We start from the raw sequence: 23,902 nt of genomic DNA on the forward strand, positions 1-23,902 counted from the left end.
TATTTCCCTCTTTACCACTGTAGGTGTGGGGGTGGTGAAATAGAGCCCAAAGAATGACAGGCAAATACTGTAACTGAAAAAAAATGTCCTGTAACTGAACATACATACCACTATGAAGAACCATAAAAATCGTTATATGCTTCAACCTAATAATCCCGTTATAAGGGTTCCATCCTAATGACATACCTCCCTTGAAAGAAAAAAAAAGTATTAATACTCAAAAATGTCTATTGCTGAATTATCTTAATAGTGAAAAGTTTGAAAACAGTTGAAATCTCCAGTCATAAAGAGATCGTTAAGATAATTCTAGGGCATACATTCAATGGAAACTTAAGTAGTCATTAAAATAGCTCTTATGAAAATTACATAGCAGGATTTAAATGCCTGTGGCATAATGTTAAGTGCAAAATAAGTGGAATAAGATGTAGTTGGCTTCTTGTGATTGTGAGTACATGAAAACGTCTGTAGGTAATGGGAGAGAAGAACATGTGTAGAGAAAGATAAGTAACTATTAGAATAGTCCTGAACTTCATTATGCTTTATTTGAAATAAATGTAACCTATCTTCTTTCTAGGTTGCAAATCTCTGCCCAGGATGTGAGGAGAGAATACAAAACCCGCAGCTGTCCAGTGTGACATGAACCTCTGAGAATCTGCAGGTGTGAGCATAACAGAAGCACTCCATGCCCACAGACAGCTTCTTCGACAAGCCTGCTAATGGAAAACTCCATTCCAGTAGCTTTCGCAAAGGATGTGCTTTGTCTATACACCCCTGCCCCCCAAAAAAGTAGCCTTTTAGCTCTGATGGCTCAGAGCAAAATACAGAGCTCTGACCTTGTACCCCACACTCTATTTAACTCAATGACTACAGGTTTTATAATGGGAACTCGGACCTTCAGTTTATATAACTTAATCTGTTTGTAATTGTCTCTTATATGGAGGCACCCTATTCTGCAGAACTGTAGACCCACCTTCTCTAAGTGAACTGGAGCACCCAGATCCAAACAAGGAAAGAGAGATTTCAAGAAAGAGACAAATTGGCCTTTAATTGAAGGAAGAATGAGCCAGCTCAGGGTAGCATTCTCTGGAACAGCAGATTCTCTAAAGACATGGTTCTGCTCTCAAAGACGTTGGCCTGGCAACTCGCTTACACACTCCACTTGGGGAAATTTCTTTTCAGCACCAGCCAAAATGCCGATCCAGGTTCCTTTGCCTAGCAGCTTTGAAAGCTTGCACACATTTAGAGAAAATATTTTCAAATGACTCTGGAGTTCTGCTTTATGTTTCATGTTTCTTTGAACTTATTACCTCTTTACAATGTCTTGGACTATTAGTTTGGGAACATTTAAAGTTAATGACTATATGGAAAGTAAAACAACACTTTGATGTTGTTCAGGTCATTCATTTCTCTCTTTCATACACAGAGGTTATGGAAGGCTGGGTGATGCCAGATCAAGTCATTTCAGGAATAAATAACTGATTTGGGGGTCTATGTGGATTATTGCTCAGGGGAAAAAAGGGGCTAGATCAGCTCTGGAATGTCTAAGGGAACTGGAGTCATGATTAATGAGCGTCAACTTTAAAAGTTGAGCACACACAGATAGGATTACTTCACACAGAGAACAGAGTCTGTCTGACCCAGGCTACCTCGACACAGTCTCCTGAGGTATGTAGCTCACAAATCTCGGTGGTTTCAAGGATGCAATGACAGCACAAGAGATACGGAGAGGTCCTCTTTTGGCCATAAGGAGACAGAATCCAAAGTATCATAAAATACAGTGATGATGGCCACTAAAGAAAGTTGGCAATGTTTTCAGGAGGTCAAGATTGAAACGTTCTGGGCTGGTGTCTTTCAGTAAAGGACAGCATGCTCTTCCAGATGGCAGTCATTGCCATCATATTTTTTGCTTATTTCTTATTTCTATAGATAAGAGCTTGGAAGCTACTTGTGAGATGGATTTCTTTGTGATACGAAACATACTTAAAGTAAAGGCAGAACCATGGACCCAGAGAGACAAAAGGAAGAGGGAGACCTGCTCCTACTAGATTTCTTAGAGATTGGCCCGATCTACGTTGACTAAAAGAGAAACAGAAAATTTCCACAAGAAACTGCCTTACCTCATTGAATAAACAGCAAAGAACAGGAGATCAGGCATAGCATCTCTAAAACATGAGAGAGACCCAATGGGTAGCCAACAAAAATCCTAGAACACCATTCCTTGTCCCCTTTTCCAAACAAAGCTGAATATGTATTTATTTGTGTTGTGTGTAGAGAACAAGAAAATGATGCCGCTCTCATAGCGCTTATGTTATTAAAAGACACAATTAACCTATTTCAGCAATCGAGAATAATAGATGACCTGGCATTCATTCTCCAGTCATCGGGCAAACATTTGTTGAGCATCTACTGTATGCTTAACGCTGATCTTTACATCGATTTACAATGGTGAAAACACAGATAAGATCCCAGTTCTCACAAAATTTATATTCTAGTGGGAGGAGATAGATAATAAACAAGTAATAAAGTAACAATAAGTGAAGATTATTTTAGTTGTTAAGAGCAATGAGGAAAACAGAGCAGAGGCATGCGGTAGAGGGTAAACGAGAGAGGGTGAATGAAGATGCAATGATTTAGACTGAGTGATCAGGGAAAGTGTCACAATGAAGAGATGCTTGCGTCCAGACTGTTCAGGTAGACCTGTAAAGATGAATGGGAGAGTGCTTCTAGGCAAGAAAACCACATGCAAAAATCCTAAGGCAAGAACCAGCTTTGTGTAGTCAAGAAACAGAAAGAAAGTCACTGTGCCTGGGGCTTAGATTGCAAGGTCAGGAGGGATAGGTTATTTCAGAAAGGTATGTCGGGGCAAGGTCATAGTCAGGCTTTTTAGTACAGTAGAGGGACTTCCATTTTATTTCAGGTGCAATAGAAAGCCATTGGAGAGGTCTGAACGTGGGTGTGATGAAATTTAAGTTTCAAGAGATGACAATTACAGCTCTGTAGAGAATGAATGGTAAAGGGAGAAGGGTAGAAGGAGGGAGACCAACTACAAGGGTATCATAATGCTTCAGGCAATAAGTCATGGCATTCCGCACACATGCCGAGAGTGAAATGGACAGAATCTGGACATGTTATGCAGTAGGGCCTGCAGAACTTGAACTTGCCATGGAATTGACTAGTGATGCCACACACTGAGACAGAGAAGCAGGAAGGAACTAGTCTAAATATGCCAACGTATTTTTGGGAGGTCATTTGTACTTAGACTTGTAAAACCTCTAGGTTTAAGGTGCTTTGGAAGTGGTGAACCTGAGCTAGGCCTTCAAGAATGGGTAGAATTTTGAATGTATATTTAATGATGTGTTGTTAGGATTGATTTTAGAGTGTACCTTAAAAAAAAAAAATTTTGTTACTTCATTACCTCACCAACTTCAGTCATGGGTGATATTTTTTATATCACTTTGCTACATCAAATGTAGTTATATGTAATATTTTTTCCTTCAGATGAATCCTCCTTTTTTCTTAAGTAATATTTTTTTACAAAGTAAACATTGTATCAAGGAACTGATGGGCTGGATGGAACACTGGATTGACTTATTTGAACTTCATCAGCCACCTTATTCTTAAAACTGGTACTTGTGACTTGATTAGAACTCAGAACTCAGAACCAAATATTCCATTTAGTCATCTTTGTCTTTCCCAATTCATTGAAAGTTCCTTGATAGACAGAGGCGAAAATGTGTTTTGTCGATTTTTGCTGTTATTTTGGGGGAAGGGTGGGACTGTGTTGGCTTCATCCATGCCATCTTCATCCTTGTTTAACTTGGAGCCAGCCATGCCAGAGACAGAGCGAGTACTCAACAAAGGTTTGTTGAACAAATAACTCTACACAGATTATCTCATGGTCTGGATTTCTGGATTTCAACCCCTTGATCTAATCTCTAGCGGGTTGAATGGTGACTCCCCCCAAAATATGTTCACCCGTAACCTGGAAACATGACCTTATTTGTAAAAAGGGTCTTACAGACATGATTAAATTAAGATGACATCACCTCAAGATGACACCATCCTGGGTCATGTGAGTTGACTCTAACTGCAAAGACCATTGTCCTCGTAAGAAGAGGAAAAGACAGAGACAGAAAAGGTCATGGGAATAGAGAAGCAGTGGCTGCACTTACATTGCCACAGAGCAAGGAACAACTGGAGCCACCAGAACCCATCTAGAAGCTGGAAGAAACAAGGAAGGATTCTCTCATGGAGCCTTTGGAAGAAGCGGGGACCTGTTGCTCCTTGGTTTTGGACTTCTGGCCTCCAGAACTGTTTTGTTCAAGCAGCAAAAACTAAATTTCATTTCAACTATTAATGTGATCATTTGTTATGGCAACCCTAGGAAGCTAATATACAATCTTTATACCCAGCACAATTAGGCTTTCAGTGAGGAGCTTCCTGCCCTCCCTGGCAAGGCTAGGACGAGGGTGAGTGTGGCACGCAGGGCACAAAATTTAAGGGGGCACACACTCAAGCATGCAGATGTCTCCTACTCCTGCAGCCTCAAGAATCATCCATGGTAGTTCCCAGGAGTAGACTTTTAGGATTCAAAGTAAAGTTGTGCCTACACATACATTTTCAACGAAAGAAGTTAAAGCATTCTGATTGGTGTCAGAACTTGTCAGCATGCCCTCAAAAAATGTTCACAGTGGCCTCGTTAGAGACAACACGTCCCCAGGAGAGTCTGTTCAGAGGTTGGCTACATTTTCTGAACATTCAGACACCTCATTTTGAGAGAGAAAAAAAGGGAAACAATCTTAGGATGAATGGTAAGTTTTCTTACCATTCTCTTTGATTCCACTGGGTGTGGCAGATATAGATGGCAAGGGGGAGAGTTGAGGAAAAAGAAGGAATTTCTGAGCATGCAAAAGGGAAGCCCAGGAAAGAGTTAGCTAGAGAGAAGATCATCTATGAGTGCCCAGCAAACAGCATCGTAAGCCAGCATGGTTATCCGTCCAGATGGTGACTTAGTCCTGATTTGTTCTTCTCCCCTCTCTGCTCCCCGATTAAATATACTAACTCATTCCTAAATAAACAAATTAATAAGACAAGTAAGCTTCTATTTCTAGATTTTAAGGAAAGTTAATTCTTCTTTAATTTTCAATAGAGCTAGAGTTGTTATTGTTGAACAAATTTGTGTTTTATTAACAGTGACTCAAAAAAAACAACAACAACAACATTTTCTCCCCGGAGATGGTAACCAGGTAAAAAGACAGTGATAAGACAATACATGAGGATCTAATCTCTGATTAGTCATACCAAATTTTACATAGCTAAATATTTTCATTTCTAACTTCAAAAATGTCTCCAATTGGACAACCAAGAAGAAATACATTCTTTGTCCTTAAGTCCATGATGAAGTGAAAGGAAGAAAGTGCATGATCTTTTGCCTTCAGTTTAATTTTACAAGTTCTTATTATATGAGGAAAATGTGTACAAGTCACTATTGGGTCAAATCACTGTCCAGTGATGTGAGTTTTCAAGTTGGCAGTGATCTGCAGGACATCTTCTGGAGCTAAATTGTTTAACAGAGGTGGCAACTGAACCCCAGCATGAGAAGCCCATCAGCAAATTAGAAAAAAAAAAAGACTTGTTGGACAACTCCTTTTGCTAGCATTTTATTATATATTTTATCTACATTTACTATGTTAAACTGCCTGATAGTCCTATGAGGCAAGTATCATTACCGTCATTTTATAAGTGATAAGATTCAGAGCGAAGTGTCTATTGCTTCACTGCCAGCCTCTTTCTTTGTGGTCCTTTCTTCCTCATCTATCCATCTACTCATCAAATTGGAAATAGCTCCTATGGAGAACAGGCATAAGGAGTGCCCCATGACTCCTGACTCGAATATAGATGGGACCTGTGATTTGCTTCTAACCAGCAGAATATGCTAAAGGTGATGGGATGCCATTGGCATGATTATGTCACATTATATAAGAACCTGTCTTGCTAGAAGACTGTCTCTGGAAACGTTCTCCCTACTGCCTTTAAAGAAGTAAAACTGACATATTCTGAGAGGGTTTATAGAGAAGACCACATGCCAAGGAACTACAGATGGCCTCTTGGAGCTGAGAGTGGTCCCTGGCTGACAAGACCTCAGTCCTACAACCACAGGAGAAGAATTTAGCCAACAATGTGAGTGCGTTTGGAAGTAGAGTCTTCTCCCATTGATCCCTCAGATAAGAATGCACCCTGACCTACATGTTAATTGAGCTTGGTAGGACCCCAAACAGAGAATCCAGTTAAGCCATACCGTGACTTGACCCACAGAAATCGAGATATAATAAATGGCCATTGTTCTAAGCTACAAAGTTTATGATTTGTTACTCAGCATAGAAAATTAAACAGCATATATTATAACTCAGGTGCTGTGGTAGATGCTAGAGATTCAAAAATTAGTAGGAAGTTGTCTCTACCCTCAAGTTCAAAGGGGCATGGATGGGTAAATATTATACAGATATTTAGGGTAATACATTCTAGGTATGACAGTGGAAATAAAAGAGAAATTGAGGAAATCTACCAGCAGTGCTTCCTTCTTTCTCCCCAGTTCCCAATGCTCCTTTCTCCATGTCTCAACCTTCTCCCAAACCCTTTATTCTCACTGATGGGTGAGGACTGCTGACAACCAAATTACCACTTTTAGTCTTAGTGAGATATGGCGGAAAACGTCCTCACCAATACGTCTGAGTTCCCTCTCCTTCTTTGGCAGGCAGCATAGTAAGTTTTGCAGACTGTTCAGAAGTGATGGGCCATGTGACTCACTTCTGGTCAGTGGTGTGTTGGTGTGATAAGGTGCATCACTGCCATGCCTGGCTCCTCAAGCCCCTACCACGGCTTCAGACAGACTGGTCTCCAAACAGAATGAAGAGGATCTGCTGGAAAGCTACAGGGCTCTGGATGGTGAAAGGATCCTGCGTCCCTGTACCACATGGTAGGAGGAAGCCCATCATCCAACCATCTCACCATGCTATGAGCAAGAAATAAACATGTATAGTGTCGATCTACAGGGATGTGCGCTGTTTATTACTGCAGTAAATCTACAATGGAATTGAGTTTAATTGGCATGAATGATAAGTAGAGGGAGAGGACCAATGAATGAAAGTCCTTTTCATTGTTGTGTTTAGCTGTCTTTGAGAGCTCCAGGATTCTAAAGTTAAACTTCAGTTAACATATCAACCCCTCAGGCTCTGAGAGTGGGAACAAAGGCATGGGTGAACTATTCAGGTATGAATGACTCTGTCAGCTTAAGCAGTACCGGGCCAGTGGTCCAACCTTGGGCTCTGCATGGGCTCCCTCCCGCGCCATGTGTAGTCCAGACTTCCCAGTTCATTTCTAGATGGTTTCTAGGACTATACTTCGGGAGGGAAGGCCTTTTCCAAGGGCTATTATAAACCCTGGGAAAAGGGCCAGAATGTTTCATATTGTAATGGAAAATAATCCTTCCACCTTCAATCTGCACATTTTATTTAAGGTGTGAAAAATGCTTTTCCAGCTTCAGCCAGGAGCATTCAGGTCTCCATGGGGACCTGGGCTAAGAGGGGTGGGGGACAATGATTAGGTGAGGGAGAAAACCCTCCCTGTAGCAGTTTCCAAGGGAGCCGCTAATATGTCGTCAGAAGAAAATAAGACCTGACCTCCAGTCTGGTTCATATTACATGTTTCTGCCTCACCGTGGTGCCCAGAAGCTCCAGCTCACATTTGGCCTGGGACCAAGGGGAATTGAATAAAAGGGATCCCTGATGTGGACTTGTAGTTTAGAAGCCATAGTGCTGCCTTCATAGGCTGATGCTATCACCAGGCCAAGGGCAGGTGAGGAAAAGGGGGGCCCGCTGCAGGTTAGCATTTGGAGACAGAAGAGGAACCTCATAGACCCTCAAGTTTGCGCATTGTTAGAGAAACTAAAATCAAATCATTTTTCGAAGGGACAAAGCAACAAAGTAAGCTGGTTGATGTGTGCCATAGGTAAAGTTTAATTCTCTCATAGTTATGGGTCCTCTTTTAATTACTTCATTATGTTTTCTTAGATAGTTGTAATTAATATTGTCTGATTGTCTATAATGGTTTCCAGGTGACTAGATAATTATATAATAGTTAAAATTACAGATAGAGTCCATCAGACACAATGTGATATTTATTGGGCATTAATATGGTGATCTTCCTCTGGGCCTTTTTAAAAAACTTTCAAAAATACAAATGAATAATTAGCCATGCTCTAAGAAATGAATTTTGTTTAAGTATGACTTACTTTATAAACACTAATTTGCAACTTTATTGTTTTATGAAGTAACCCTGAATTTTTCCAATTTAATGATCCTAGATTTTTTTTTTTAAATTAAATATCTGGCTCCAGGTTACAGATTAACTAGTGCAATCTCATTTTACTTGTAAGACAACTGTAGCTTAGAGAGCTTATTTCCCAAGTGCAAGGTCTGTTAGGAAATAGCAGAATTGGAATTCTCCAATGTAGGACAAAGTAGTTCTCCCTGACTTGGGACGAGCTATTATAGTTAAAACTTTAGGGCTTCTTGTTTCTCAACGAAATGAGGTCTTGCTCAAGTCTTCCACTCTCACCCCAGCATTCACCCCAACATTCACCCCAACATTCACCCCAACATTCACCCTACCAAGAAAGGTTTTGTCATCCTGGTCCACATTGATTTTCCATTTTTCTAACATGGGGTGAGCACCTCTCATCAGTTTCTATCATTTGGATATTTAATGAGATACAGCCTAGCTGCTTCATGAACATTACTTCTTCACCTTTGTAGGGCTGACATTTGACAATAACGTCCACTGAATATTTATGGTGTGCCAGGCCCTCTGGCAGGCATTTTACAGCCATTATGTAATTTGAGTCATACCTTAACTTAGGAAGAAAATAATAGTTGCTCCACTTTACAAATGAGGAAATGGAGACTTACAGAGATTAAGTGACTTCCTGGATATCACACAGGTAGAAGGAGCCCATGCCGGGTCCATCAGCCCCACATGGTGGCTGAAGCCACTTGTGCCTTTCTTCTGTCCTTTTTCCCCTACTAATTGCTACATCAAATCCATTCCCTAGTTCTGCCTCAAAATAGATCCAAATCTGAGTATTTCATACCATCTCCTCTGTTATTATCCTAACCCAACTCATCAACATTTCTTGATTCAGTCTAAATTCTTTTTCTACACAGCCAGCTTCATTATCTATTTTTAAAACTCTTGCCACGACAAACTTCCAGTGGATCTTTATTTCTCTTAAAATCTGTATTTTGTCTCATAGCCTATGATGCTCTGAAGACCCAGCCTTTGCCTAAATGTTACATATTATAATAGAAAATAATCCTCCCACTTTTAATACGCACATTTTTAAAAGACTGAATTGTGTGGCTGAATTCTTATATTGAAGTCTTAACACCTGGTACCTCAGAATGTGACTATACTTGGAGATAGAGACTTTAACGAGGTAATTAAAGTAAATAAGGCCATACGGGTGTTCCACAATCTGATATGACAGATGTCCTCATAAGGAGATTAGGACACAAAGAACACAGACAGTAGAAAGACCATGTGAGGACACAGGAAGAAGGTAGCCATGTGCAAGCAAGGAGAAAGGCCTCAGGAGAAACCAGACCCGCTGACACTTTGATCTCAGATTTCTAGCCTCTTCCAGAACTTTGAGGAAATAAACTTCTGTTGTGTAAGTCACCCAGTCTGTGGCACTTTGCTATGGAAGCCTGTATTAGTCAGGGTTCTCCAGAGAAACAGAACCAATAGTAGATGATGGATGGATGGATGGATGGATGGATGGATGGATGGATGGATGGATGGATGGATGATAGATAGATAGATGAGAGGAGATTTATTATAGGAATTGGCTCATGTGGTTTTGAAGGCTGAGAAGCCCCATGAGCTGATGTCCACAAGGTGGAGAACCAGGAGAGCCAGTGGTTTCATTCCATCCAAGTCTGATGTTTGTGAATGAAGGAGAAGGCGGAGAGGCCAATAGTTAAAGCCCCGGTCTGAACCTCAAAGTCTGAGAACCAGGGTGTCTGAGGGCAGAAGATGGATGTCTCAGCTCAATAGAGAGAATCACTTCCTCCTTCCTCCACCTTTTTGTTGTATTCTGGCCCTCACCAGACTGGATACCCACTAGCATTGGTGAGAACTATCATTTTCACTCAGTCTACTGCTTCAAATGTTAATCTTTACCTGACATACTTTTACACACACACTCAGAAATCATTATTTGACCATCTATCTAGGCATCCCTTAGCCCAGTCAAGTTGATACATAAAATTAACCATCACACAGACCTAGCAAACTACTACTGTCTGAAAAATGTTTGCCCAGATTTAGCCAAGAGCATTCAGATGTCCATGAGGAATGGGGCTAAGAGGATGGTGAGTGATGATTAAGTGAGGGAGAGAACCCTGCCCCTCGAAACTTCCATCTCGCCCAGCTTCCCTCAACCACAAATGTCCACCCTCCCTGGCTTCTTTTCTTTTCTTGAACTTAACCAAGGCCATTCCTGATTGTCTTTTGGCTTTTTTTATTTTTTTATTATTAGTTTCAGGTGTACAAAACAATATAATAGACATTTCACCCCTCACAAAGTGATAAACCCCCTCCCCCAATCTATTGCCCCTCTGACATCATATATATCTATTATAATTCCATTGACTCTATTCCCTATGCTGTACTTCATAACCCATGACTATATATATGTATATATATACATATACATATAAAATTATAGTTGACATATAATATTATTCAGCTTCAGCTTCAGGTGTACAGTGCAGTGGTCAGGCACCTACACCGTCCATGAAGTGGTCTCCTGATTGTCTTTTTATGGAAGTGTCTCTCTGGCAATAAAACTTGACATGAGCATCCTCCTCTTTTAATTCAAGTACCAGTGAGAACTCTCACCTAATCCAATCAGCCTCGCATCACTGTTTTACATTTGTTTTCCTTCATAGCACTTTTCACTCTCCAATGTGATTGACATATCTGTCTGCTTAACTGTGTCCTCTGACCAGTTTCACAAGAGCAGTGCCTGATTCATAAGTAGAAGCTCATTAAATCTTTGTTAAATAAATGAATGTGTGGGTTAGACTCTAACTTATTTGGAGGCATTTTTACAACTTCTTTATTTGTACTCCCATTTCCCAATATAGAACCTGTCACAAAGTAGATTCTCAATAAAAGTCACATAAATTAAACAGAATCAAACTGGGTGAATGCTGAATGAATGAAATTAAGTATATATATATATATATATATATATATATATATATATATATATATATATATATATAGCTTATAAGTCTCTTTATGGCTTTGAAGTTGGAAAGAAATATGTACAGAAACAGAAAGGAAAAAAATCTGTTCTTAATAAACCAGAATATTGAATTTTTGTCCAGGTGTCAGTAGATATGTGAGAAAATGGTCTGGAAGGTCACAGAGCCAAACTGAGTTCTGGTCTCAGGCCTTTCCCAGGCACCAACATCATCCCAGAACATTCCTGAAACAATTTGCCAACATCTCTTTAAAAATTGGAATCTGATTAATTCTTTATTTCCAGTATAAACAAGGAATCTAAACTATAGAGAAGGCCATCGATATGTTCCAATTTCTTAACATACAAGATTGAAGATAAGAATATATGCTGACTTCTTGGTGTATCCATATCCCCAGGCCACTTTAACTTTTATGAGAGCCACTTCTTTACTACTGATTTCAGTCTTTTCAGTTCTCCATTATATTTAAATACAAATTTGGTATACTCAGGGTTGTGGAAAGAAAACATAGGTTTAAAGGCTGTGATAGAGACTAGATAAATGGTCATCAATTGTGTTTCCCTTCTGCACACACCACTAAATCATATTTCCTGGCTCTCCTGTAGAAAAGATGAGGCCATATTACCAGTTTTTGATTATGGAATGTGAGTAGAAATGGCATGTGTCACTTACAGACTGAGACAAGTAAGAGCTTTGCAATATCCTCTCTCTCACTTCTTTTTTCCATGCGTATTTTAGAGGCCAAGTGTGGATGGCAGTCCTTACATATGATGAAGATATCTGGGTCCCAAAATGACTTCAGAGAACAGAAACTATAGCTAATGAGCGTTAGACTATTATATATTATCAAGAAAAACACTTCTGTTATTTTAAGCCACTGAGATTTTTGGTATTGTTTGTTATAGCAGTTTTGTGATACTTGCTCTTACTAATAAAGTGACTTGAACTGAATTTCTTGGGTTATTTGCTACTTATTGGCCAAAGCAAATCATCTGTTCTAGCGCTGTTGTGAGTTTCAGGGCACTACCAAAAGATATAAACACTGGAAAAAATGAGAACAAATTTGAGTTATAACTACAACCAGCTCACCATAAGAGGGATAATCACAAGTGTTCTTCACTTAAGTCATTATATGTGTCTTCAATTTCTTGTTCTATTTTAAAGAAATGAAAACCTGAAAATCATAATACAGAAATAGTTTATGCAAGATATATGCCTGTGTGTATGCCTGTGTGTAATATAATATATAATAAGTAACATAAGTAATATAAGATAATAATATCATCTCACAAAAGGTATAATTCAAACTGGGAAAATATATTCACTGGATATAAAAGACAGTGGTTTATAGCTCTTACTGTATACTGTGGCCTTACCAAAATCATTTTCTTTCACATTTTCTGTATTTAGTTTTTAAAATTATGATAGTAGTTTGTGGTTGTTGAAACAAATGACACCATAGACAAATGCAACATAAATCATTCTTCTACCTCCCTCATATTTACAGATAAAGTATTTCTGGTTGCTTTTTATTAAAATATAACATACATATTAGTCAGCAAATTACTTTTTCTACTTGACAATATATCATACCTATTCCTACAAGTCACTAATATGGAATTGCTATATTTTCTAAACTTTTATACATATTCATGAATTTTATAGAAATGGTATCATATACATGTAGAGTTTTTTATTCATTTTATTTGTTGGATAAGATACACACACACACAAACACACACACACACACACACACACGGTGCCAAAAATATATACACATTTTAAGACAGGAAAAACTGTATTAAAATGATGATGCTAGCATTCGAGTAATGCCACCCTTTGAGCGAACGTCATACTACACATTGCTACGTAATTCAATTCAACTTCGAAAAGTAATATTAGGTTGGTGCAAAAGTAATTGTGGTTTAAAAGGTTAAAAATAACTGCAAAACCACAATTACTTTTGCACCAACCTAATAACATCTCTTAATATGTGTACATTTTTATTGGCACCCCTGGTATGTCTGGTATATATACAGATGCTATATACACTTAAATTTGTCAGATAGCAAATATATATATATGTATATATACATATATATACATAGATACATATATACATATATACATACACACACACATATACCATATATACCAGGGGTGCTATCCATATATATATATATGTTTACACACCATATATACCATATATATATACATATATATATATATGTATATATATATGGCATTTATATATACACCATATTCACCAGGGGTGCCATAAATATATATATTTACTATCTGACAATTTTAAATGTACAATCAGTGGTATTAAGCATATTCATATTGTTATGCAATTATCACCACTATCCACCTGCAGAACTAGTTTCATTTTGTAAAACAAACTATATACTCGTCAAACAATAATTCACCTCTTTTCTCCCCTTAGTCTCCAGCAACCACCATTTTATAGTAGTTTCTGCCTCTGTGATTTTGATTATTCTGAGTGATTCATATAAGTGAAATCATAAGTATTTCTTTATGTGACTGGTTTATTTCATTTAGCATAACGTCCTCAAAGGTTATTCATATTGTAGCACATGTCAGAATTTTCTTCCTTTTTAAAGGCTGAATAATATTCCATTGCATGTACTCATATATACCACCTATTGCTTATTCATTCGTCAGTTGATGGGCACTTGGGTTGCTTCCACATTTTAGCTATTGTGAATAATGCCTCTTTGAACACAGATGTACAAATATCTCTTTGAGATCCTGTTTTCAATTATTTTGAGAATAGACCCAAAAGTGGAATTGCCAAATCATACAATAATTTCATTTTTAATTTTCTGAGAAACCATCATACTTTATTTTGGAATTCAGCAGTTTTATAAAAATACACCTAGTTATTTACGTTATATGTTTTTTTCCTTAATCTTTTTAGTTTGTAGCTTAGGTGTTTTTTGTGTGTTTGTTTGTTTTTTATTTTAAGATTTTTTTCCCCTGTTTTTCATTTAATTGTTATTTTCTTCTGTCCATCTTTCTTATATTTTTCTCCATGACTTCCATTCTTGTATTTTTGGCTTATATTTGAGATATTTCTCTACTTGATCAAATCAAGCTTCAGCAATCACTAAGCTTTCTTTCAAGACACTGAGAAAAACACTTAAAAAATCTAAGATGTTTCTAATAATATATATCAAGTACACACATATCAATAAAGGTGAATGCTTAACTATTCTTTTCCATATGGTAAAGAACATGTTTGGCAATGTCATCAATTACTGTTCACCATTTTTCTCACCATTATTTCAATTATGGTTATAATTGTTTGTGTTTGCAGTAATTCAATAGAAATATTCTTACAATAAAATGCAGGAATGTACTCCTTAAGAAATGCTGTCAGGATGTTAAATTATGCAACATTTTTCTCTATTTAAAAAATCTTATTATATGTTGCCATAGCATAGTCAAACTTTATTCAAATAGAAAAGTAATACTAGAAAAAGTAATAGCACTTAGCCTGAAGACAATCTTTGTTGGAAATATTTCACCCAAACAAAATCCAGAATTTTCAACTCTAGAAGTCTAGAATCATCAAATTAGTATCATAAATCATCCTGTCTTTATTAACAAATGCCAAATTAGTTAATTAATTCAAGTTTTCAATATTCTACCAATATTTATTAAGCACCATCTCTGCAACTGTCCAAGTACTAGGGACTGGATTTTTTGTTGTTGTTGTTTGGTTTTGTTTAATGTATTAAGATAGAATCTATGCCTTCTGGGGTCTCACAGTCCAGTGAGAGAGGAGGGCAAACAATTACAAACTAGTATGATCAAATGCAAATATATCCTTAATAGAGAATCAACAAGGAAGAGGGTGGGGGAAACATGGGTTGGGGAGGGGAAAAGCTATTAAGTAACTACTTCCAGGGGCAGAGGGTAGGGTGAGGCCAGGGGGGCTTTTGGTAAACGCAGCAACTGATGTCAGTGTTTGGGTGGTATTTGTTGGACAGTCTTTGGTTCCAGAATGGACCGTATAATAAATATTATGAAAAATAACAGGATTTTCCCATCGTTCTTAATTCCACTCCTTGTAGCTAATAGCTTGTTTTGAAAGAGACAGAAACATGAGTCAACTGGAATAAGATCCACAGAGAGGACGTTCCCAAAATACCAGCCACTTTGCATCTCATTATCTATTCTTAACTAGAAAAAAACCCCTCCAAATTATAAGATATTTGAACAGTGCCAACCTCAGAAGACATTAGGAGGAAACTGTGCCTCTAAACTGGAGGAAGCTTTCAAGACCCGTGACTCACCTCAGACAGTGAAAGCTTTCTGGCAAATGTGCTTGCATTAGGACATGGGAGTGAAAGATGTTGGGACCCTGGGCCTCCCTCTCTCAGTGACAAGTTATCTTCTTGAGATTATTTCACTTAAGGATGTTCTTTCATATCATTTGCAGAAAATTTTACAACAGCCAAAGAGAAAACATCTTAGGCTCCACATTCATCAATAGCTTGCTTACATGGAAAATTGTATTTTATAAAAGGTGACTCATGTGTTTACGTAAGGATATGTAAGTTTTCACACTGTCCAATGTGACAGCTAAGGATAAATCCTTTGAACAAATGTGTTTATGCATTTCTACACGTGTAACACATAGAGTTGCAACTGAACTAATAATTTACATTTTCAAATGTTTCGTCTTTCTAAGCTAATTGATTTCCTGAGCTGGAACTGTGCTGAAACCTGCTGAGCCAAATTCTCCTAGTGCCAAACCTACTCCCCAGCAGGGTGAGACCCATTTGGAAGTTGCATTAAAATTTCTTCAGGCTTCCAGGCAGTGACTGTTTCAAGAAGGGCTCAAAACTATATTAGAAAAATCAATATATCTTGAAATATGAATATTTTTTGACTTGAAATAAAAACATGTGTTAAGCTTTTTTTTTTTAAATGATGAACTGGAAATGTTCCTTTAAAAAAAGAGAGATTTGCTCAGTTTTTCTGGTATAGATTAGACATTTATGTGATGACCAAACTGGACAAGCTAATTGAAAAAGAACTTAAACAAAGAGGGGGTTATTAAAACTGTTTCTATTCTAATGTCATGGCTTCAAAATTTAAATACTTTTTTTTCAAAATAAACAATTTCCCCATAGTACCAAGTCACTCACCAGGTTCACAAAGGACCCATATTAGCTGTGGAATCAACAGAAAACAACATGGAATAGTGTAAACGTGCGTATTTTTAAGATATTTCTGTCAAGTTCCACTTTTACACTTAGCAACAATACACTTTTGGGGAAATTTCTTAACCTCTCTGGGCCTCAGCAACTCAATCAGTAAAATAGAAATTGTATGCAGTGAGAAAATGTGTGTAAAGAACTCATGGTACAGTAAATATTAAAAAAGCAGTAGCTATTTTGACATACAAATACTGACAAATGGAGTAGAGTGGCATGTTTTCAACAAATCGTGAAAGTCTCAGGTATCACAAACCCCTTAGGGAATGCGTTGTGTTGAGTAGCTGAGAGTTTATCTTTTTAAACACTCAAATTTTTAAAAGATATTATTTCAAATTTAAATCTTTCTAAAAATGTTTCACACACGTTTGTCCCTTCATAAACAGAAGATATTCACTATAATCTAACATTTTCTTAATAACTTAATAACTTGTTGGATACTGCTGCTTTCTAGATCTTTTGGAGGTTTGCAGTGCCGTGTTCTTGTACTAAATAACCCTTACTCTGAAACGTAGGCTGTGTTTGCTTTATATTGTTTAAAAATGTTCTCATTAGAGCTAATGTGGCCTGAAAGAGTTCGTTTTTATGTCCAAAGCAGATAATCTTGCATTGAGAGAATGGGGTGGGCACAGGGAAAAGCCTACAATGTTATATGATAAACTTTGGAAATTTGCTAATTGAAAATATTTTGGACAGAAACAAGTTCTATAATGACAGAGAGTTGGTATTTAATCTTTCCAAAATTTAAATTATACACCAATCTTTCAATTTAAAGAGAAAAGATCACCTTCAAATGTTAGTTGCCCTCCATATTGTTCCATACATATTTTTCCATAATTACCATACATCTTCCCACAGTAATGACTCAATATTTTACATTGATATGCATTTTTAGAAACAACTAAGTCTTTGTCGCATCTAGCCCTGTCAAGTTTTTATCTAAAAAAAATCATATTTTCCCATCTTTTCTATGTAATCATTCCTTGAGATCACATAGGATGATATACTAACAACTTTGAGAGAGTAAAATAATCTTTCAATTGTTTTGTTCTGCTTTTCTAAGTATAAAATCCCTATAGATTTCTTGTGATGAGAATCTGACCCAATAAAATAATTTCCAAAAGGAGGAATTTTTCCTACATTTTCCAATGATTTAATCACAGTACATTGGCATATTCGCTCTTGCAAGAGCCAGGAAAACCTATATGGATTATTTCGTGCCATAGAAATAAAAACTAGGAGGTACTTAGAACATTTTACAATGATTTACTTACTGTATGATAAAATTTTCCAACTTCAAGCTTAGCTAAAAGTAATTTAATTTCAACATTTTACTGAAATGCAAAGCCAGATTTTCTCACTGGCCAAAAGATGTGGCCAGCTGGAATTCTAGAGCCCACAGAGGATGCCTTAATACCCTTAGGCCACTGAGTTTTTGTTTAGAAGGTTTCATGGTCTATAAAACTAACCTCCTCCCTTCTAACAAGGAAGCAAATCAAGCTAAGTTAGTGTTGAAACATAAATTGGGCAAAGAACATTCTAATAATCCTGAGAAACAGAACTCAATTTACTCCCTCTCCTCAAGAAGATGGAATGTCAGTGGACTGAAGGAGTCATAGAAACTTCTAGTAATGTCTTGGATTAACTTGCTTTGTGGCTTTGCTTTGAGCCTAAAGTCTTTGCTAGTAGCCTAAGATTTGGTCTCAAGCCCCTTTTTACCTCTGTCTAAGTAAGTAAGGGCAATAGTAAGAGCCTATATCAGTCCGGGTCCAATCACAAGGCAGTAATTTCGAGCCTCACAGTAATTTCAATGGGAAACAATTAACATAAACAATTAGAAGCTATAACAGGGGATTGAAGTAGTAAAGAATGCATTAATAAGAAGTAAAGAAAACTATAAAGAATACAGGAATAGCAGGTATAAGAAGCAACCACTGCACTTAGGACTGAAAGGCGGGGCTCAAGGAAGAGGCTCCCCCCACATCCCCAAGGCTGAGAGCCTCAGGAAGGCATGGTCCTGGTCCACAGGGTGGCAGAGAAGCTTCTGTGATGCATACAATCTGCTCTCTAGAGTGCCAGGGAAAGTGATTTGCTGGAGGCACTGTGCTACAAAATCACTGGAGAGGACTGCCTGGGAAAGCAGCTGGCAGCTGAGAGCTGCTGGCTGCTCGTGCACTGAGCAGTCAGGTGCTGGAAAAGCTGTGTGGACTCCAGCAGCCTGGTACTGGGGAATCCATACACTGCAAACGCCAGGCCCTGGGGAAGCACGTGCATTGCAGAAACTAGGCATGATGCAGGAGTCTTCGGAGCGAGCATACTCGAAACAGGAAGGAAATCCCTTTCTTCCTGCAATGTCTGACAAAGCTTAACATACTAGCTAGCAAGAGTAAAGTGATTTCTCCGTATCTTCACAAGAGACACAGTGAAGGGTGAATTTGGAGCTGATAGGCACTAAATCGATAACTGGACAAGAACTCAGAGAGGAAGTGCCTTCTCTTCCAATGCGCTGAGAGCCAGGTTACCGTCACCATGGGAAGCTGGGAGATCCTGGAATAAAAGAGGCTGTATATACATGGAGCCATGTATTAGCATGGAGGCAGCTTTAACAGCTGTTGCTTTGAGGTTCTCTTCTTCTCCCTGTGCCATTTAGTTATTATTATGATTTTGTCCAGCTTCTTCTGCTTTTTTTTTTTACATAAATGCCAGGACCTCTGGCAGGAATAACATGTTTGATGACTGTCACTGCAAAAATATCATTCTGTCTGGGTTTATTCCAATGGAGGGAGAAGACACAGTACACATCATGCCTCTATTCTGTGTCAGGCACTGTTATAGGTGCTTTTCATGTCTCATTCTATTTTAACCTTAAAGAATGTAGGTATTTCACCCCCATTTTATACAAGTTAATTAGCACAGTCAAGATTACTCAGCTATTCACCATACGCTTAATATTTATATTAAACATTTATTTATAAACTGTGTAAATTTTGGAAAGTTACATAATCTTCGAACGCCTCAACTTCCTCGTTAAGAGAGGAGTCACATTGACCTCATAAAATTGTTGGGAGGATTATATTAGATAAAGCATGGTACAAAATGTTTAAAATCATGCTCGGCACATTTTATGCACTCAGTAAACATAAGCGAAGAGTAGTGCTAGTGGTGGTGGTAGAGGCTGGAACAGTATTCAGACTTAGATGTGTACAGCACTTGACCCTTTCCTTGAGTGACACTGCTTAGCACGTCCCATTTTCCAAGAATCAGTTTCTACAGTAACACTTGTCTCTTGTGTTTTTTATAACGGTAAATGTTTAACAAGCAGCATTCTGAAAAGCCCGCCCTGATTTGTAGCATTTACAAATTGTCATGGTGTAAGTACTCCCACTGTGGCCAATTTCAAGTCACCAATGTGACATCACTGAATGTCAAGTTGTGAAAAGGTAAACACAATTACTTCTCATGAAGTGGTGAGAGTCAATTCCAGGACACCGTACTGGTGGTAGTCATTCCCTCACGCAGCACAAAATCAATATTAGTGATTATTGTTGTTATAGTTATTCTATAGAATAAACATTAAAATAAGTCAGTAATAACTGATGGAATATAGATTTTTTTTTTTTGCACTTGTTGGCAAAAAGAGAAGACACTGTCTTACCATAAACCTGAATTCTTATCTTGATTTCTTGCTGTGACTTCATGTTTATTTGTTGGTTGGTTGGTTTTCACAAATTACTAACATTATTAAAGGAAACAGTGAACGAGAGACTTTAAACTTTGTCTAAAATATTCTGATTCCTCAGAACACATGGAACGTAGTTTCCTCATGCATATTTCTCATGTACATTTCTCCTGGAAACATGCCAATAATTACCTAAAAAGACAAATGCAAATAAATGAAGAAAGACTCTGAAGTCTTAAGATAGCAAGGAAACAATCCTCCGTCAGACTACACTTCAATGCCTCCCGAATTAGCCTTTAGGATTTCTTCTTTCATTTACTCATCTTTCTGGAATTAAACAGTCGTTGAAGATAAACACACACGCAGGAGCCCATTACATCCTTTCTGCTCGTACGCAGTCCCTGGTCAGACAGCATATCTCCTGCAAAATTTACTTTTTCATGGGTTTAACATAGGAAATTGTCTGTTTGAATCAATTTATTATTTCCCTTATAAAATATGGTTTTCATAATGTTCAAAGGCTGATATTGTTAAATAAAACACTCTCATCTATTTTCCACTTTAATGTTGGAAATGGTCTGCTATGGTGCAGTTTTTTGTTTTTTTGTTTTTTTGTCAGCCAAAGATAACTCTAGAGAAAAAGCTGTTCAATCTTTGTTCTACAACTGTTCCATAGAAGTGGCTTAGCATCTGCAGGTTTGTGATGTCCCTTGCATTTAATAAAATAAGCAAACTTGCAAAGGCAGCATATTACAGGAATCCACTCTCTTTTCCGCCCCCACCAGGTGAGTGATGCAGGCTGTCAGTGAGGCCTCCAGGAGGGATGTGTGAATGTTGCGTGAGCTTCCGGGTCTGCTTTGGGGTGAGTTGGACTGAAGGTATTCTAGGGGACCATGCTTGGGCTGGGTCCTCACGTGCAGCAAACATGAGTACTTCAGGAGGACCTGCTGAGTGCCAGGCCCTGTGTGAGACACTGGCCCTTGTATCGCCTCAAGTATTCCTCATATTAATTACATGATAATGATACATTATTGTAATCTTATAAATGAAGAGACAGATAGGAGAAAAAAATGTTACCCAGAGTCCCCAAAACTTGAAATTATCGAGCAGGGATTTCAATGCAGTTTTGTGACAATTCAAGGCCCATTCTCTTTACAGCATACCACTCTTCCTCATAGGCTAAAGAATCTCAATTTTCTTTTTGTATTTAATTCCAAAGAAAAGGGTTGTATAATTTCCCTTTGACCAAGTAATTGTGAGAAAACTAAATTATACATTGCCATGTAGATGGAAGTATCATTGAATATGCAAAGGTTCTTTCCTAGGAGGCTCTCCCCTTAGAGAAAAAGAAAACATCTAAATTTGTAAAAATTAAAACATCTCAAAATTCTGATCAGATAAATTACTCAATTTAAAAAATAATTCTTTACTTGATAGAATATTCAGCATAGGTTTTCTTTAAGTAACCAAATCTTGTAGCTCATTAAAAACACTATCATTATCATAATGTTGATGAGAACAGTTTTTCATGAATAATTTTAACTGTTAGGAATACCATTTACAGGCGCAGCTGGATGGCTCAGATGGATAGAGCCCAAGCTCTGAACAACAGGGTTGCTGGTTTGATTCCCACATGGGCCAGTGGGCTGCACTCTCCACAGGATTGAAGACAACGAGCTGCAGCTGAGCTGCTGGAGGGGCAGCTGGACAGCTCAGTTGGTTAGAGCGTGAGCTCCTAACAACAAGGTTGCTGGTTCAACTCCTGCATGGGATGGTGGGCTGCGCCCCCTGCAACTAGATTGAAAACAGACTGGACTTGGAGCTGAGCTGTGCCCTCCACATCTAAGATTGAAGGCAGCAATTTGGCTTGGTCCTGGGAAAAACACACTGTTCCCCAATAATTCCTGGAAATACACACTATTCTCACTCCCCAATAAAAAATCTTAAAAAAAAAAAAAAAAAGAGAATACCATTATGTACGTGTACAAACCAGACTAATAGGTAATTTATAAATGCCATTTACAATCCATTGTAAAAACATACTAAATTTGACATGGATCTTGATTTACCTATCGATAGAATGATGGAGCTGGACCAGATCAGTGGTTTCAAATTCGTGTGCGCTGCAGAAGCCTTTGTACGCCCAATGTGTGCAGCAGTAATAAGCAAAACTACCCTGGCTGAAAGGAGGAGACCCTGAGGGCTGGACTGGTGACTTGTGATATTCTAGGATTCTATGCTTTGAGAAAGATGAAGCTCTGGCATGTAATCTCTATTCAAAATCCACCAGGAGAGCTATCAGTAGCATATCTCATATGGTACCAAGAGCTGGTCTTCAGATAACAGTTGCCTGTGGTCTGGTGGCCCTACAGCATCCACATCCAGGAACTATCATATTCCTACTGGGCCAGGCCTTTGATGGAGTGCAGATGACTTATCAGATGCCAAAATGTCTCATGACTTCTGTATGTCCTCACATCTAATCCCCATGTAATACTGTGTCATCGATATTATCATTACCCTCATTTTACAGATCAGACAACAACAGCTCAGAGAGTTAAGGGAGGTTTTTCATTCACCAGTTAAAAAGCACTAGGCTTGGATTTGAAGCCAAATCTGTCTCCTACCAGAGCTCTTTGACTAGTGACTCTCCCCAAAACATCAACACATCATGAGTTTCATAATCTCAACACACAAATTGCCACTGTCCTATTTTCCTGAGGTGCCAGTAATAAGTTCTGTTTATCTTCAAGCTCCGGCTCAAGTTAGCTTCCTGCAAAGCACCTTCCTGTCCCTGCTGCTGCTCTTCTAAGTCCCATCTTCTCTTTAAGTCCTGCCTCCTCCACAGAGCCTGCCTTGGCTACTTTAAACCTCAAGAATCTCTTGTCTCTGGATTAGTTTGGTCCTCGGTATCCCCAAATTTAGTTTTTGATTGAAATTATTGCACTTATTCATCTTTAATTTTTTCATTTTGTATTCTTAACATGAATTATGTATTTAATATGAAATATATTGTTGTACATTTTTGCAGTCTCCACATTGAGGTATATAACAAAAGGGAATATATTTACCCAGATGTTCAATAAACAATGGTTGAATGAATATTATCTACTTACCAGTAAACAGTTTTGGTTGTGAAGTCATCAAAAGCACACCACTCAATGCAGACATCATTAATTTAGTCATATGTTCAAAGAACGATTGAATGCCAGCTATGCGCCAACCATTAAACATAAGGTGCTTCGATGTACAAATCATAAGCAGATTGGGAAACTCCAAGAAGTCAGACCTGATGCCGGCCTGAACTGAGGCCAGGGCCAAGGGTGTAGAGAGAAGGGCATGGGTGTGAGGAATTTCCAAGACCTGATGACCAACAGATACTAAAAGTACAGGACACATGATAGGACACAGTTTAGGATAATTCCCAAGTGATAATCTCCGAGTGTTTAGTCTGGAGCTCTAGACTACACTAATCTGATGCTGGTGGCATTAACTGGGAGTACAGGTGAAGAGCAGGGTCAATGGACTGAAAGTTGGTTCAATTTAGGAAACACTGAGGAAAGAACCAGAGAATATCCAGGTAGAGTAAAATACCGAGGAGGCAGGTGGATACACAGAGCTGAAGTTCTTTGGAGAGGCAAGCC

General features: G+C 38.2%; 1 long non-coding RNA gene across 1 annotated transcript in view; it reads right to left on the reverse strand.

Annotated features, from left to right (window-relative positions):
* Positions 1–23,902, reverse strand: part of LOC109456032 (uncharacterized) — a 249,852-nt gene that overhangs the window by 92,730 nt on the left and 133,220 nt on the right. The gene's annotated exons all lie outside the window — the stretch shown is intronic.

The sequence above is a fragment of the Rhinolophus sinicus genome, chromosome 2 (genome assembly GCF_057876585.1).
Source record: "Rhinolophus sinicus isolate RSI-liver-muscle chromosome 2, RSI-T2T, whole genome shotgun sequence".
NCBI lineage: Eukaryota > Metazoa > Chordata > Mammalia > Chiroptera > Rhinolophidae > Rhinolophus > Rhinolophus sinicus.